Here is an 18,870-nt window from a genome sequence, read left to right on the forward strand (position 1 = left end):
TGTGCTGAAGGGGAATTTGGAAGAATTTAACACATTTCTGAGTATTTCATCCTGAAAAGACATTCTTCTATAAGTACCCAAGCAGCTCCAGTGAACTCATTTGTTTTATATGTATGGATAAAATCCTTATGTGTATGGATATATAGCCTGTAGTAAAGAAGAAGGGCCCATACAGTAATTTTGAATTAAAATCATGGTGGTACAGTACATTAGCTGTGGCATTTTCTTCAGTGAATAATAATGACAGGCAGTGGATTAGGACCAAGAAAGAAAAGAAATGTCCCCAGGTTGTAAGGAGCAATTTATCCCTATATCAGGCTGGGAATCCCAGAGCAGAAGAGGACAATTTGTTATTTTAAGTGAGGTGTTGAAAAGCTTTGGAGCAGACAAGTGTGTTCTGTCTGCTGACAATAAAAGTAAAAATGGCTAAAATTTCTTATGAATTCTTGTGAAAGTCCCTATGAGCTTTAGTTCTTTTTGAGATGCTGAAAAACATAGAACAAATCTTTTAGAGTGATTAATCAACATCCATTGAACTGCACAGAAATTACTTAAAATAAAACAGAGTTTGTCATTCCTTGCAACCAGACACCATTGGCCCAAAGAGGTTACCTGAGGACAAAAATATCTCTGCTCACTACTTCTCTAGATCAATGCAAAATTAAAAAATAGTTTAAAAGTATTAGAAACCTTTAAAAAATTTATATGTATATACTGGTTTGACTGTTTGGCCTTCTGCTGTCACTTTCTTATCATACTGCCTGCAAATCCATAAGATGCAAATATTGCCCTCCCAACCATAAAGAATGCAAAATAATTAGAAGGGAATTTGAAATTCTTGTTTTATCATTTATTTCTAGCTGATGGGCTTGAGGAAGTTCAGTTGAGCCAAGTGAAGTTTCAGCCACTTTTGCTGTTAAGATGAGGAGGGGCAAGTCTCATTTCCAGCGCTGTTTTATCTGCATTCTCTGCCTGCAGAAACACAAACTCTGATTAAAATATTTCATGTGCCTTTCCCTTAAAGCTTTCTCCTGCATAAATGAGCTGGTGATGGATTTCTGCAGAACAGTTTTGAGTTCCCAGCATCCAGGATCATCCAGACTCACAACTTCAGCCCAAGCTGCTCGATGAATAATTTTAAATGACGAGTGTCACTCACAGATCATTAGCTCACCACAAGCTGGATCTAGTGTGAATGTTTCCAGGAAAAAACACTGTAAAAAGAAGAGTTCTGAATAATTATTCATGTTATATAGCTTCCTAGAGATTACTCACCATTAAGCAGATTTAGGTCTTGTTAACCACAGGGAAGGAATTGCTGAAATTCTTTACGTGTACATAGGGACACACTTGGTCCTTGCAAAGTGCCTCGTGTGTTTGTTAGCGCTACTTCTAGCATACAGTAATTAAGATTTATATTGCTTGAGGATATTTGATGTTAACACTGGAAATTATGCTTTTCTGTAATCAGAATGTAAATGGGGGTAAAAACAAAGGTACACTCGAGACTCCTTGTATTTGTGAGTGTGGAAGTGTCATTTGTATTTGGTTTAGCACAGCAGTTCAAAGGTGTTGATCTGAGAGCAGCCAGGGCCATATCCAAACACTGGATCCACAAAGCTTTAGGGAGTTTTGTATTTTCAAATAAGATTTATTAACAGCAGACACATCTCAGTTATCCAGAGTGAATATAATCCTTATTTCTACATCCTAGAATTTACTGTGCAATAACAAGGTCTCTATGGGGAGGAATACACAGGCTGTTAAAAAAGTTTAAAAATATTTTAGGAAAATTCTGCTACATTAAATATTTTTTCTGTGACATTATTGCTTTGGAGTAGCAGTCTCTCTGCCATGAAAAATATGCAGTAATTGTAGGGAAAAAATTAAAAAAATAATAAAATCAGCTCCCCATTTTTTCTGAGGCACTGCAGTCATGAACCCCAAGGAAAGGCAGAGAGAGAGAAGGGAGATCAAAACATATTTTGATTTGCATGGTCAGGATGCATCCTGCATCACCCTTTCTCTTTCCAGACATCCCAGTCAGAGGAGCAAGAATCTATGCATTGCTAATGATTGCAACACAGCAATAACAGACTTTTCCCTGGTAAATAAATATCCTTTTTCTCAGCAAAGTGAGAAAACATTTTTACTATTAAATTGCTGAAAAATACAGAACTGGAAAATGGAGAACAGAAATCAGATGTGACCTGAGGCTTATGACTGAGGGAGCAGCCTGGAGTGACACAGTTCCACTAAATTCACATTGGAAAGGAGAAAATGGAATTCTTTCAGAAGAGAAGTACATTTACAATGATGGGCTTGCTTCCCAGTTCAAGACAAATGCTATATTCATCTAGTTGCCAGCCTTTGAGTTGTGCTTAATTTAAAATATAGTAATGGATAGATATATTGATATAGCTTCTGCTTTTTTCCCCCCTCTTTTTTTTTTTTTTACTTTTTCAGTCTTTTCTAATTTTTTTAACAGCAGAACTGAAAACTGAACATCAATATAAGGAAGCACATTGTGGTGGTGTTTGGCTTTTTGTTCACTATATCAAGATTCTCATACCTCTCATTTTAAACTAGCTAGAATAAAAGCTCAGTTTAATAAAGTTTTTTGGGTGTTCAAGCGATATTAATGTTTCAAAAATGAAACCCCAAAAATTATAACCTCCACTGCCACAAATATGCACCTGACATCCTGACACATTTTTTTAAGCACAGATTAGCTTGGAAGAGGCTTAGTTGAAATAATTTCTCTTTATAGACTATTTTCCAATGCAAGAATAAACAATTCAATTGAATTTACCCAGCTGTTAGGTAGCCTCGCCCCAACAAACTTGGAGCACACTGGCTGCTTTCAACCAAAATTTGTAAGGAACACTGTTATTTAAAATTTGTGAGAATTAAATTTGTGTGACTCTCAGCAATCAAATAGAAGACCTAAGTTCAAATTAGTAAGAAAAAAGCAGAAAGGGCTCAGCTGGTAAATATTCTGTTTGGCCACAGCAATGAGCACATGAAGAGCTCCCAACCAGCCTTAGCCTTCCTCTCATGTTGACTCATGGAAATATCTAAGGGATACAGGGCAGAGCTGGAGATGTCAGTGTTGGAGTCAAGGAAGGAATAAAGGAAAAGGCACAGTGAAGTTCATCAGGAAAAAAAGTTTCATTAACTCCACTGCCCAGAGAGCTCCTTGGTTTTGATAGTAAGAAGCAATTTCCTGCATTTCAGAGTGTCACTTGGATGGAGGTGTAAATCAGTGCAGCTTATGGAATTCCAAGGTGTGCTAATTATATCATCCCTGATCCTCTCTGGCATTAAAATCCCTCCTAGGAAGAATTCACCCTGTGAGGAGATTCTTTGATTTAGAGCCTGGGAAATAATAATAACCATAATGTAACAATGTAACTTGAAAATAGTGTAAAGTATTATTTACTAGCAAGCAAATGCTTTAAAAAATGACAATAATGCAAGAACTCCTGAAGAATAAGTCAAAGGTAGGAGATAAATACTATCTATCTAAACCCGTAATTATTCCTTCATACTTCTAAATATGAATTCTGGAACAACATAAAATATGCACAGAATAACTGTGATTCTTGTCATATTGAAATTTTTTAATGCATTACTCAGTATGCTGGATGGAAAGCAAAAGAAATATTCCTTGTAAAAATCACAAAAAAGGGATGTCCTGTCTTAAAAAAATGCCATAAACTCCAAGGAAAAGACCTTTCACTTCCTCCCATTAGGATTGCTAAACAGTGAATTAGTGAATGAGCATCATCTGGAACCCAGATGTGCAGTGACTTGAGCATGCCACGTTCTGGGCTATTATAATCATTAGGTTGCTTAGCACAAGCAGGTTTTTGCATTGCCAGTGTCTTCTCCACAAAGTTTTATGAATCTAACTTCTCATTTCCCATTTCTTTTGTCTGTTCTTCAAAACCAAAACGTTTCACGTGAAGCTGAATAGAAAGTTTCATATGCCCCTGACTTTCCTTTTAACAATTCACTTAGGCAAAACAACAAAACAAATTTCGGTCAGTGTAAAACCTTTATTTTTTTCTCCCCTGGTTTGACTAAGTGAGGAATAATCTATTATTTATATTCCTATCCACTGCACACAGAGCTCTCTCTGGGGAGAAGATGAGATAAAGAGCAAACCACCTGCGACAGATGTTGCTCATATTCTCTCGTGCACTATGGGAAGGTGCTCAGATTCTGCCGTGGTGAAAGTGGCATGTGGAAAATAGAGAGAAGGGAAACTATAATGGTGTTCTGAGGAGGGGAAATAGTTTATGTAAAACATTCTGCCTCTTACAGATCATCTTATAAGGTGTTGCATCAAGGTAGGCAAACCACCGGGACATAACTACACATTTTACACCTTCCTTCTTGCCTGTGCCTCCTGCTCAAGCCAGCTACAGGACTCTGCTGCTCCCAACTCTGTCTGAATTCAAATCACAGAGACTAGAAGCAATGAGAGCCTAAAATAAAGGAATTATTGGAAAACAGTAAGGAAAAATGTATTTTTCTTAATGCAGGAAACAATGCAATTTATTAAAGCAGAGGAAATGTAGTAATGTAAATTACTGTGACAGTGCCTTGTACATAGATCTGTGTCCAAATTGCCTTTGAGGGGCTGTGATTTTCTAATTGGGAAATCCGCAGGTAACCAAGATTATTCTGTGCTCTCTTCTAAACAGACTATCTGCTCTTCCTCCAGTACTCACTTTCTGCATATTTTCTTTCAGAAGCTATTTTAAGAAAAAAACTTAAAATTATTTTAGATATCTACTGGAACTACACAACTGGAACCCGGATGTCTGAGAGAACCAGGCTCTGAAATATGGAAGATTTGAGTATCAGAACCCTTTTGATCAACAGAGTTCCTTATGTTATTGTCATAAATAATGTTCAATAAACCAAGATTCTATGTTAAGATGGTCTGTATGGGAAAATTGGCTGTAGTCCTGGCTTGACTGGAGCAGCTCAACAGATGCACATCAAATGTTTCAGAAGTGTGAGAGATGGAATGGTTTGGAATGGCTCTAGGAATGTTTTGCAGGAAGGAAATGAAAAAATGAAAACCCACTTCTGAATGGGCTTTTTATTTTGCCTTTTTTTTTGTCAGCTCTGGGATGAAAATACATATTACATATTACAGGAATTTGGGATTCAAAAGTGTCTCACTAACCATGTCAGCATCAAAAACTGCTTCCTGCTTAATTCCTCCCCCAGAGAGATATTTAATATCCATCTGTACTCATTTGTCCTCTCAAAAATGTGCTGGAGAAATGGAAACAAAATTCCTGGAATCCCTGGAAAGTCCTTGCTAAGGAAACTTGAGCTACTTATCCTTTTACATAGAATACAAAAGATATTTGGGTTTTTAAGTTTCATGTTTATGTGAGCACCTATATCTCAATTGCTGCACTGCCATTCTCCTCCCTTTCTCCACCTTCTGAAAGATCAGCAGATTAAATTTTCCAAGTTATGCAATGAAGGTTTTTTCTAAGAGCTCTTCTTTTCTCTGTGTGTGCCCAGCATTCAATGGAACCAATATCAAGTGGAGATTATATGTGTTAATAAGAGACAAATAATGTATTAACAAAAAAAAAAATGCTAGTCAACATTTGAGAAAATGTTGTTTGGCATCTTGCAGTGTTTCAGCCTAGATAATTTTTTAAATCTTGAAGAAAAATACAACTGAATGCAAGGGAACTTTGTTATGCTGGAAAACCAAGATTTCCCTACTTATTAAAAAAAGACAAGGGAAGGAAAAAAAAATATTTTGGACTGATGAAGACCCCCTTACTTTTCTATAACTACCTCCCTCTTATATTTATGAACTACAAAATTAGAGGCACAGCAAGTAGTACAAAGAATTCAGCTGATCAAAATCTTTAGTTTTATGTTAAAATCCATTTGTTCTTGGGCAAAATGTGAGGAAAAAGAAAGTGTGTATAAGTATGTGGAACCTCAGTAATTTAGTCTTCAGTAGGTCATGTTGCTGCACAGGCTTTAGAGCTAGTTCACACTGTTATTGAATAAAAGCAAAAAGTGTAGTTACCATAGCAACGGCCACAACACATGATGCTGATTTTTCCCTCTGAGATTTTCAAGTCCCTTAAAAACATTTTTAAGGAAACATGCATCAAAATATCTCATCTGCACTTGAAGGCCTTGGAGGTTTTCATTGAAATGCACCAGATTTGATGTATTCAGCAGCAGCTCTTGCCCTGAGTGATTTTGAAGAAGGCCAAGTTGCAAGAGCACTAATTGTTTGAACATAGACCCTATAGAGGTTTTTTGTTACTTGCTGCTGGAAAGACAAACTTCAATGCCTTCCTAGGTTTGCAAACAGAAGGGAAATGAGAAGCTGTCAAAAGGAGGTCAGATTTCTAAAATCAAGTGAACATTGTGTTGTGATCCTTCCCTCTGGAATGGCTAGTCTAAAACAAATGTGACAAATTCTGTGTACTGGATTATCTTGGCTGATGAATCTGTGTCCACTTTATCACTTCCCTACTTTCCCATGAACCACCTCAGAATGGAAGAGTGGAGAGTATGTGACATGGATTAACATCTTAGTTTACAAGGAGGTAGGAGTTTACAGAATTAAATTTGCAGCAGTTAATGATTTACACATATGTTTCAATGGTTTATGTGGCACAAACTTTAATTATAAACCATCTATTGTAAAAACTTCTCTCTGTTGTTTTTTAAGAAACCTTCCAGCTGATCCTTGCTTTTGGAAGAAATTTTAGGGAGGTAATCTAAAATTGCTTTGTCTTGGCATACAGGAATTCCTGCTGGCAAAGAAAGGTATTATGAAGCATATTTCTACTGGTGGCACAGGCTTCTGGAAGAAATTTTAATGGAATTTTTTAGAACAGTTCAGCCTTCAGAGATCCTTTATTGCTTCCTCACAGAGCTGGTTTAGTATTCACTGAAATTTTATTTAATTTCCATTGGCTACATAAGCACTTTCCTTCAGTTCCTACTTGATGAATCTTTCCTTTTTACTTTTCATGTTAGACCAGTGGTGCTGGATCCTTTTATGGACCTCTGAGAAAACATCACTGTTGATATACAAATATCTGTGTAGGGAATATCAGCCTAAAAAATGTGTTAGTTTTTCTCAGTTAACTTTTCTGCGGGTCTCAAAAGCATCACACAGTCAGCAGGTTGAAAGCAAATGCCCTGAACTATTAAAAAGCATCCTATAGTCTGTGAAATAAATATTACATTTTGCTTCTGCAGCTGATACAGATGAAATCATGTGTAGGCATCCTACAGTTGATATATCAATAGAAGATATTATTATTTAATTTTAATAGTAATCATCCAGTGTAGAAGACAGTCATATAGAGACAGAGCAGTAAATGTCTGCCAAAGCAGTTGGGTCAGGTAAAAATCACTGGCAGTTAGTAATGGTTTCATATACCACAAAATGTCAAAAGAATAATTTAGAGATAATATTAGGAAGGGTAAATGAGGAGACAATGGTTCAAAGTGAAAATAAGCTCAGGGTGCAGTGATCCAAAAATTGTTTGAAGGCGATGTATTGCAAATACAAAGCTGGCAGGGCTGCATCCCTTTGAAATCGAGGGAAGTCTGCAGCCTAATTGTAAAATATGGCTCCATTTACTGAACAAAGAATGTTATCAGCAGGACAAGAGGAAGGCTGAGAGGAAAGCACTGGTTTATTCTGTGGGTAGTCACCTGTCCACAAATGGGCAGAACAAAGAGTATGGATTTGTACAGACCCATTTAAGTGCTCAGGGATTATCTTGTACAAGGGCCATATCATTTTTCATATCTGTACATACAATGCTGAAAATAATGATTTGGTTGTTCAGCCTATAATGCCAATGCATAAATTTCCTTCCTCTTCTGAATGGAGATGCCTTCTTAATTACATTCATCTGTACATCTCTGATCTGTGTAACAGGTTTATTTTTGAGTCACTCATTTAACAGGTGCTTGAAAGCAGTACAAAGATACTGTGGAAATGGTGATGGGATTTATTACCAAAAACATTCATTAGACCAAATCAGGGTTCAACAGGCAGAGGGAGATAAATTTTGGATCAAAGGACTGTTGGTGGAAAACAGAAGCACTTTTGGTTTTTTTCTCATTGGTATATAGGACTAGAGCACTGGGGTCAGTTACCTGCCAGTTCTGGCAAGTATGAAATCTCATCTGTAAATGCAATAATCTCAGTTTTGTAAGTAACTGAGGGACTGTCCTCCCCTTTTCATATTGTAAAAGTGCCACAGAACTTCATGACTCTGATATTTGGAATTTTACTTTCAGTTTCTAGTCTCTTTTCCTGACCAACATTGGAATGTGCCACTATTATTCTGTAACCTTTCTCCTCTGTAGTGTTTTGAAGAATGACATTGTTTCAGTCTTTAATTTTCCTCGTTATGCTTGAGATTTTTAATCTCTGTGTAAAAAGTACAGATATTTTTGCTCATCAACCTACTTTCCTTGTCATGTGAGCGCTAAAGCCTGGTTTCAACATTTAAGCACATATTTATTTTTCTAATTAAAAAAAAAAAAAAGAAAAAAAAGGCAAAAAAAAAAAGAAAAAAAGAAAAAAAATGTTCAAGAAGAGACTAGCATTAGACTTTTGTACCATGAGTGCAATATGTTATGATCAGCTCAGGAGTTGCAGTTGTTTACAAGGTGAGATCAACACAAATCCTCACATTTTGGTGTAGACTGAGAGAGCTTTCTTTCAATTAGCCATACAGACCACATCTGTTGGCCAAAATCTCACCATTTACTGTTCTTTCATGGCCCATTTACAATAAAATGTTAGGCCTTTCTTGTTCTGGTTTTCATTGATTTTGCAGCCACTAAAGCAGCCAGCACAGTTGCTATCCCTTTAACACACTGCTTCTGTCCCAGTATACATACTATGTTTTTATTAAATCCATAATTCATATTTCCAAGTTTCTTTTCTCACATCAGGAGTTGTAAGCAAGAATAGTAATGACACACATCAGGAGTTATAAGCAAGGATGGTAATGATATAAGGATGTTGCAACAAACAAAATGTTGTGCAGGAGCAGCGCTGCTCCCCATGAGCCTCCATCGAACTCCCCTGCCTGTGTGCTGAAGAATCACAGACTGAAAATGCTTCCAGCTAGACAAATGTTTTGGGGATTTCGATCTTTAGAATGAAAGGATCAGTTTGTGTGTTTTCAAGTTCTCGCTGGCCATTGTAAACTGCACAAAGACACCAAGGAAAGTGTTAGGTAGGGAAAGATTTGTTGCAGGCTGTTTACTTCACCTATTGTTGCAGCAGGTTAAAAAGATGAAATGCACTTATTTTTATAGAAATGGTGCAAAAAAATGTTTGAATATTTAACCTCAAAATCTTTGTTGTAGAAGTGATCACACATACTTATTTACTCTTTTTCTGCTACTGAAAAATGACTTCCACAAAAAAAAAAAAAAGAGAGAAAAACATGGAAATATGTGCATTACTATGTAGGTCAACTATTAATTGGTTTCAAAGGGCTTTATTCTTTAAAAGAAATGATCCTTTTATACTTACAGAAGACATTTGTTCCATTTGCAGTATAAATTGGGACACATGCAGTTCCCTTTGTTGTTCTCCAAACCATGATGATTAAGCAAGCCCATTAACTCCACGAGCAGTACAGTAAGACCTTTTGCAAACTACTTCAGAAGAAAAGCAGAAAAATCTCTATAAACACAGGTGAGCAATAAAATACCAATAAGGCAAAAGTATTGTTTGCAGTATACCCTTCATCAGTGGCTATTCTTTTTACATCTCAGCATGAAATCTCCACATCTCTGAAGTCAGTTTCATAAGAAATAATCAGGAGAACTGTATAAAACCTAAAGGCCACTAAGAATTAGATTTTGCCTATGCAGAATATCTATTAGATGTTCACATATTTAGATATTCACATTCAATAAATGAACCACTTGTATTTTAAAATATTCTGGCATTCTGTCAAAACTCAAAATTGTCCAAGCAGTGAGGGATCAGGTTAGTAATGCTAAAGCCTGTATAAAATAAAATCTGACCAGGGATGTCAAGGGAAAAAAAGAAAAGCTTCTTTAAGTATGGTGGTGGTAAAAGGAAGATTAGAGAAAATGTGGATCCTCTTCAGAAGGAAATAGGAGATCTGCTTCCCTGGGCCATGGAGAAAGTTGAGGTACTCACAATCTGTTGGCCTTATTTTCTATTTTGGTAGCTATAGCAGCTACCAAAGCCTCTTAAAGATGAGGGAAATGCATGAAAAATCAGAAAGATATTGGGCTGCACAAGCCTTTTCTATCTAATTCATAAGGCTGGTCACAAACTACATTATTTTTCTGCTCTCACCACCACTGTTTTGCTCCACCAGTGTCCAATATTATCTCCTAGTTCCTTCAGGAGAAATCTGGAAATGGTTGAGAACTGACTTCCAAGTTAATAAATTAACATCTACAGTCCTGTAACTGGTACAGAAAACCAGGCAGGCTCTGTTCAGGCTGGATTTTTGCTACTCCAACACAAGGCACCAATATTACAACAGTATTACAACAACACTATAGTTGAGATAAAGAATCTGGTTACATTTTTTCTCTCTTCAAGTTGAAGAAATATTTGCCCATGTTGTTAGAAGAATCATATATGTGAAAGCCACTTGGTACTGATAGTTATGAAGAAAAGTTAAATAAATCAAGTCTTGGCCAGTGCAATATATCAGAGAGTAAAGTGTAATTGGGTCTTGTGGAACATCATGAGAACTCAGCCTTGTGGAAAAATACTTTCCAGATTGAAATTATCAAAGACTTTGAAAACAGAATGATCTGGCCACAAAGTATTTACAAAGTGGGGAGATATCTCAGGCATTTATAACATTTCTGTTCCCTTTCTTTCACTATCTTCACTTAACCTAGACTTACAATCCATAGGAGATAACTGAGCTCAATACAACAGTGACCAAGCTGACTCAGAAATATACACAGTTCCTCAGTTACCATTCAATTATCACTCTTTTTCTATATTTAGATTATAAATTTTTTGGGGGAAAAATATTTACACCACTGTGTTTTACACTATTATACCATAGGTATAGTCAAAGATTACTAACTTAAATAATAATTTAGCAATTAATAATTTAGGTATTATAATTTCTAGTTATTGTTTCTATTAGAATATTTTCTACTCTCTCTGTAACCTTGTACTTAGCTCCCCTGATAACTAGGTTCTGATGATGTAGTTTTAAAGTAAACACTTATTTTCAACACCAAGAATTTTTACCAGAATGATTTAAAACACTTTGGTTGCCTCATTTTCCAGCATCACTCAAAAAACTTACCTTCATTTGTAAACATTACTGTGTGAAATATTGCTACAGTGAAGTCAGCAAAACGACTCTGGCCTGCAGGGTGCTGAAATTCCCACATCCTCTTCCCTGACTGCTACAGAGCCAGGGTTTGTCCCCTGTTGTGTTTATGCTGAATGGAATGGAGCCTGTAAACGATTTGCCACTGTGTAAATGTTGCAGCAACAAACCTCCAAGAATTTTCTATAACAGGGAGAGTAACTAAGGTTTAAGAGAGGAGTGGTGGGTTATTTGTAAATACAATAAGTGAGTCTTATTCTAATGTAAGCACACTATTTCCTTTTTTGTTGTTGTCACTGTTTAATTTATGATGGTTTGTTATTATGCTGTATCAATTCATCCAGTTTGCACTTATCTAAGTGTGCCTTTGTAATGACACAAAGTTCTGAAGAAATACTACGTGTACAGGCTGGATAGATGCCCAGAGAAAACTATACTAACAAACCTAAGTGAAAAAGATAAGAATATTAATTGGTTATATGGGCACACTTTCCTTGAGAAGGACTTCAGTCCATTCATGATCAAAACATCAACAATTTTTCTTCAAGTCAAACATTTCTCCAAATTTAAGTAATAGGAAGGACAAATTCTATCTCTTATTATGGCATCATCTGATTTTAGGACCAAAAAAGGATTGGAAAAGTACAATCCTTCAACTAATTGTCATAATTTTAATAATTTTCTGCAATTAAGTACATAAAATTCAAGAAAAAAATAATTCAAGTAGCGCAGTTGTGGTAGGTAGCATGCAGGATTCACTGTCACAGAATCACAGAATGGATTAAGGTGAAAGGGACCGCAATGGGTCATCTGGTCCAACCTCTGAGCTCATGTAGGGCTGTCCTAAAGCACAAGGCACAGGATTGTGTCCTGACAGTTTTGGAATATCTCCAGAGAGGGAAACCCCACAGCCTCTGTGGACAATCTCTTCCCATACTCTGTCACATACAAAGTTTTTCCTTGTGTTCAAGTGGAATTTCCTGGGCATTATTTTCTGCCCATTGCTTCCTAATCCTTGGCAGCACTGAGCAGAGCCTGGTCCATCCTCTGACAGCTCCCTGCAGACACAGACAGACACTGATGAGGCTCCTTCTCAGTCCTCTCTTGCTGAGCAGGCTCAGCTCCCTCAGAGCTTCCTCCCATTCATCATCACTGAGCCCTCTCCAGGAGCTCCATGTCTCTCTTGTCCTGAGGTGCCCAGGAGTGCACAGAGCACTCCAGATGTGCCTCACCAGGGCTGAGCAGAGGGGCAGCATCACCTCCCTGGACCTGCTGGCAAAGCTTTTTCCAATGCACCCCAGAATCCCATTGGCCTTTGACCAGGAACACAATGGTCACTGGTCATGTGTATTCAAACTGAAATTTCTGCAGGAAAGGCAGGTCAGGGGCTCATACCACGTATGTGAATACATGGCGAATCTAAACATCCATGAGCTGAGCCACAAAGAACAGCAATTATGCAGTCAGCAAAAATAATACCTTTCTAGGAAATGTTTAACCATGGCATTTTAATGCATTTTTAACAGAAATCTCCCCCTGGAGAAAGGTCTCATTGTACCACTAGTGTTCCCTAGTGCTGGGTATTAAAGTGAAGGTACTTGCTAAGTAACATCCTACTGCAAACCTTTGTAATTCTGAGTCTTTTACACCCAGAAGCCAGTAGTGCTACAAATGACAAGTCACAGAAGCTCAAATGGCTCTTTCACTACGTGCAGAGTGTACATACATATGCAAGAATGAGCCACCATCCAAGAGCCATTTAGCCCCCAGACATAAAAATCTGCAGTGTGGTTTTCTAGAATATAACTGCAGGCAGTATGGAAATTGTACCATGAGAATATTGAGGAGAGCATGTGTAAAATAAAGAGTGATTGCTGTGGTAGAAGCCCTCAGGATGGAATTCAGCACAAGAGCTCTGTAGGTTTCAGAAAGAAAATACCTCAAATGGTGCTAAAAGATATTAACCAAATGTTGCCTTTGCATAGGAAAGAGACATCATTTGTTAAATATCATGTGTTAATTTAAGTGATGATCAAAGGTCTATTATTGCTTTATGTCCCAAATAAGTTCATTTTTCTCAATCCGGTTTGGTTTATGAAGAAAACAGAACTGTTTAAATCAAGTAAAGTTTGCTTTCAAAGAAAACACCTCTGCAGTGAAAGATTCTTTGCCTCTGTTCACTTTTTACAGTGAGAGAATTTTTTTGCATTTTGATTCAAAGCAAAGATTGTTCCAAAGGAGTAATACTGATTGAGGTCTTGGACAGGGTGTGGAGAGGGATTGTTTCAGCCAGATACCTCCTTTGCAACCTGTGCCTCTCTCCTTTGCACTTTGGCTACATGATCTGCTTGAAAACAAAGCTTTGAGGGCATGGTGGCTTTCCTACTATAGCTAGAATTTGTCTAACATAATTGGAACCTTTAGAGCCTTTTGCTGGTTTTTTAACACTGATTATAAAGATTTTTTTACTTGTCTGTACTCTGGTCCATCTGCAGTGATTTTTATGGCACTCCACACGAATGACAATGTTAGCATCCCTGTAGCACTAAAAAAGCCAAAAAGCTGATGCTGTTTAAGCATCCCAACACCTTCAAAACACTACAAATAAATACTCCTTGTAGTAACCAAGGTGTCAGAAAAGGACTGGGAAATTGCAATATTTTAAATTATTTGCAATAATTTGCAAAAATTGCAACATTTAATTGCAGTCACCTCTGCAATATTTTAAAGTAATATTTTTTTACACTAAGCTACAAGAAAATTATACCTTGAAATAATCTGTTTCTGTAAACTGTTTTCTATTTTGACCTGATCCTGTGGGTCTTAACTCTATATATAATTTGTTAGATGCACAGAATCACAGAATCCGAGAATCACTGGGTTGGAAGATCATAGAGTCCAAATATGCCCTAACACCTTAACTAAACCATGGCACAGAGCGCCACCTCCAATCTTTTTTTTTAAACACATCCAGGGATGGTGACACCACCAACTCCCCAGGCAGACAATTGTGGTACTTTATCACTCTTTCTGCAAAAACTTATTCCTAATTTCCAGCCTATATTTCCCTTGGCACAGCTTAAGACTGTCTCTTCTTGTTTTCTCAGTTGATGCCTGGAAAAAAGAGACCAAACCCCACTCTTGTAGACCTTAAGAGAGATCATCATCCCATCATCAGCTCCCTGTGGTATTTCTGACTTCAGGAAGAGGAGTAATGTGAGACAGTTCTTTTCTCCTCAGTCTTGTAACCATGAATTATTAGTACCTAAATGACCTCCAAGCGCAATCTTTTGGCTTTACTGGAAAAACTTAAATGCAACATATAATTTGTGTGTTTTAAACATGATGCTGAAAGTGAGGTGAAACCCTTCCTGCTCAGGAAGATGGTGTTATCCAGCTAGAGATGTAGCTAAATCTGTTTATACATGTCCTACAGGGAAAACTCCCAGAACAGGATCAATCTATTCAGGGATTTTAAGTGTGAATTTTATAATTTACAAGCTGTGTTTAACACAAACTATCATGGCACTTATCTTTTTTTTTTAATATCTTGAAGGTTCAAAGAGTTTTACAAGCACTGATAATTAACTCTGGGATTTTCAAAGAGGTTTGAAAGTGGGCCCCTCATCCACAGCTGAATTGGCTGGGTAACTCCTGAAGACTGCTTTAAAAGAGCCCATCCTTGTCTATTTTAAGCAAAGCTCTGCTCCTCAGAATAGAAAATACTTCCTTACCCTAGCCAATTTTCTTTACAAACCTAACTATGAAAGATCCCAGCTGATCACTGTCTTTCTCTGTTATAAATAAGATTTTCAAAGGATGAATTTGATCCCAGTCATTAAGGACAAGTAAGTGGAATTAATGCTTTGTTTAGAGATTCTTCTTAAAATCTGATACTGCAGGGTCCACTGATCGATGTTGAAGTGTCAAGATGAAAATGAGAATTTTTTTTTAATAGTAAAGATGATTAACACAATAATTTAATATCAGTTGCTTGAGATTCTCCATGGTTAGCAATAATAGACATATTCTTTCACAATGCTACATATCAATAAAGAACAAAATTTTAAACCTGCATGTATCTGTGCTATAAATAGTCAGAATTCAACACATCAGTCCTTTTTATTTTTTTCCTGCTTAATTTCTTTGATTGTGTGGAACATAATTCTTTTGTATTTTTACTGCCTCTATAGCCTTAATTTTGTAATTTTTTTCTCCTTTGGCAAATATACAGTCAGCAACATCTTTGAAGAAGTTTGAGGTGTTGTATCCTGCTTTTGTAACTGACTGATTTTGAGCCCAGAGGAAAGAAATAAATCAAAATTGCATTTGGGTGCTCTGAAGGAATGGAAAAATTGTTGGGGAAGAAAAACAAAGAAACATTATGCAAGTATTCAGTTTTTGTCTTCTTGGTTGTCACAAGAACCATGAGTTTCTTGTAGGTTTTAGGAGCAGAAGTACCCAATGAATTTAACTTTTCTTGAATTGAAAAAATGTCACTGATAATCTTGAGAACAGCAAAGTGATATTTTAAGCAAAAACTTTAAGCAAGAAATGTGAGTACGAGGGAATGCCATAAACCTAAAGGATAACTCTTTTTTTTGGGAAGTTTCTACATCCCATATTCTACTACAATATACACCCATGACTGAGCATTTCATGGTGAGCCATAGAAACAAGCAATTGTGTGTAGACAGTAAGTAGAAACACTGTCCTGCACACAATGGTTGGAATAGTGCAGGGCTATTTCTAATCTGTTGAAGATTAGAAGATCTTATGCTTCTTGCTCACAGTATTTGTTTTTTCATAGAAAATACAGAATGTCCTTTTTTGGAATAGTTATTTTATGGACATTATGGCAGAGGAAGCCTTTCACATCATGTGAGGAAGTATAACTTAACCTTGGAGTTCCATGTGCACACTCCTGCCCTACTCACAGGATGGGCCATACCACACTCAGCATCTCATGGGCTCTTGTGTTGCATCTCTGCTCACTTGGGGAGAATTAAGCAGCCCCGTGGGTGCTGTTCTGTTTGCAACAAAATTCTGAAGGAGATAGGAAGCATTTTGCAGAATTTCCTAAGGTTTTCTCCAACTTCAGGTGAGCCAATCTGAAAGTGAACTCCCCAGCAAGTGTCTTACACTGCATTTCCTCATTTTTCACCTTTACTGACCCAGAAGACTAAGACAAATTCTTTGGTTTGCTTCTATCCTCTGTCCAAACCTCCAGGACTCGTTCACCTGTGACTGAAGGGGGCAGCAATTCCTGTGGATGAAATGATCATTACCCAGTTTCTGAACAATTTGTCCCAGACTGCTTGCTCACACACACACCCTCAATGTCCATGACTTGACTGCTGTATCATTTCTTTTTGCATAACAGAAAGCATCACCCATTTTATTTCACTGCTCCTCTCTTTTCCCTGGTTATTTATCTCATTGTTTCTCTCTGGTTATTCATCAGCAGTTTTCCTTTGTTGACTGTTCCAAGCATGGCACCTTCAAACCTTGATCCATTCCAGCCAGCTTAATTTGTGGTTATGGTGTATAATAGCTAACTAAATGAGAGCAAAAAATAACAGACTAACATGAGAACATGGTGACAGTGACCTGGTATGCTTATTTTTTCAGCCCTGATTTTCCCTGGGAGGTTTTAGGTAGCATAATCCATACACAACCCTGTATTAAACTCTCTTCATAGGCCTCAGAGCAAAAATTACTTGAAATATGGAATGTCCAAGTCTGTTCTCACAGAGCACCTCTGCTCCAAAAATCAAAAACTGGCTCACACAGAATATATGGCTTCTGTTGGAAAATAATAAACCCTCCTTACATTACCAACCTATTATACACACATTTTACAATCTGAAGGAGCAATCTGTGCTAAAGAGAAACATAAATAAGTTCTTATTTTGGCAGTTTTATTACAAATTGTGTTGCACAATAGCAGATGAGCAATTTTATTCATTGACAAATGGCTTAGGTCGGACTGGTGCAATGGTTCATTAACCTTATGATAAGTTTGGGCTATCTCAGAAGTGTTCTTGCTGTGAATTTAGATTTGATGACGGCTCACACATCAAGGAAACAAATTGCCTTGTCTTTTATAGGAAAGAAGGGGGGAGTAAAGAAGTTAATTGATGTCTTTTAAATCCTATAACCAATAAAGCAGGGTTTTTTTTCTAGATACTGCTTTCTAATTCTTATGAGATGCATTAGACAGACAGAATGCCAAAATCACAGATTATTTTAGTTCTCCTGTTACCAATTAGAGGGAGTCAAAGAACCCTGATTACAATTATCAGATTTTAATGAGCAATTGCCTGTCAAGATTTTTTCACAACTCTGAGGGTTCATGCATGATTTGTATGCAAGGTACAGGTACCCTTGCACAGTAAGTTTTTTTTTTTAGATAATCAGTACCCAATTTTTAGTTATCAGTTTTCACTGGACATTTTTGAATAATTGTTTTTTGATCTCTTGGAAGAGATACTGCTTCCCCTGTTTAATCTAATAAATTATGGACTAAGAAAAGATTAAAATCACAAGTCAGGAAAAGCAAAAATTATTTTAAAAAAAATCTCCTGATGTAAGTCTATATTGATTCAATGTGTCAAATCACATTGATCTGATCTACATCAGCCAGATTCTCATTTCTACTGGATACCTTTTCATCAGTCTTTTTCATTTTAAAGGTAAATTTGCAGATGTGCTGGTTTAAAACCTTACAGTTCATGTTACCACAGAGGTCTTGGTTATTATATTTAGTTTTACTTATGGTAAAAAAAATATAGAGTGGGAAATAAGACAATGCTAACTTTACTGTTTCTAGATTAACCTATAAATAAGTCCACACTTCAACCTCCAGACAATTAAAGATCTAACGCCTCCAGAATGGCAACTTTGGACTACCTACTTCATCAAATTCTGGTTTTTTTGAAGTAACTCTCCTTGAAATTCTGTAAATCTTGATTGTTTATCAAGAAATTCATTATGTGTACTAAACATGCTGTAGTTTGACTCATGTTTTATTTGAAGAAGAAGCTTCAAGATATACAGAAGATGTTGGAAGCCTTTGTGACAGTGAGTACCAAATATGAGGAAGAATGAGTACAGAAGGAATACTATTTTTCCTTCTTATTCTGGATAATTGATGCAAATACTCTGAATTTCTGTTCAGTGCCATCCTACTTCTGTCTGTTATCTCTATGAGATATTCAGGCTTCTAGGATCACCAAGTAAATAAGGGAGCTGATCACTCTTCATCATCAGTGCTCTAAAGCTTTCTCTCAAGCACATAACTCACTTAGACTCTGAAGAGAAAGACAACCCTGCTCAGTATTTATGTAAAACTCTGTATTTTTCTATCTGTCTCTCTTCCCTCCCACTCCATCCTGGTCATTTTTTAATTTTTTGGCCTATTTCAGCTAAACTTAAAGATGGGACAGTGGTCACCAGGTAATGAAGGTCTGACATAGGG

General features: G+C 36.8%; 1 long non-coding RNA gene across 1 annotated transcript; it reads right to left on the bottom strand.

The window, feature by feature from the left end:
• Positions 1-654: 654 nt before the first annotated feature.
• On the bottom strand, positions 655-11,474 carry LOC141728917 (uncharacterized). Its single transcript, XR_012580169.1, has 3 exons — positions 11,364-11,474; positions 9,581-9,708; positions 655-972 (listed from the first exon to the last, which is right to left on the bottom strand). It is a non-coding gene; the product is annotated as an uncharacterized LOC141728917 (long non-coding RNA).
• Positions 11,475-18,870: the final 7,396 nt, after the last annotated feature.

The sequence above is a fragment of the Zonotrichia albicollis genome, chromosome 4 (assembly GCF_047830755.1).
Source record: "Zonotrichia albicollis isolate bZonAlb1 chromosome 4, bZonAlb1.hap1, whole genome shotgun sequence".
NCBI lineage: Eukaryota > Metazoa > Chordata > Aves > Passeriformes > Passerellidae > Zonotrichia > Zonotrichia albicollis.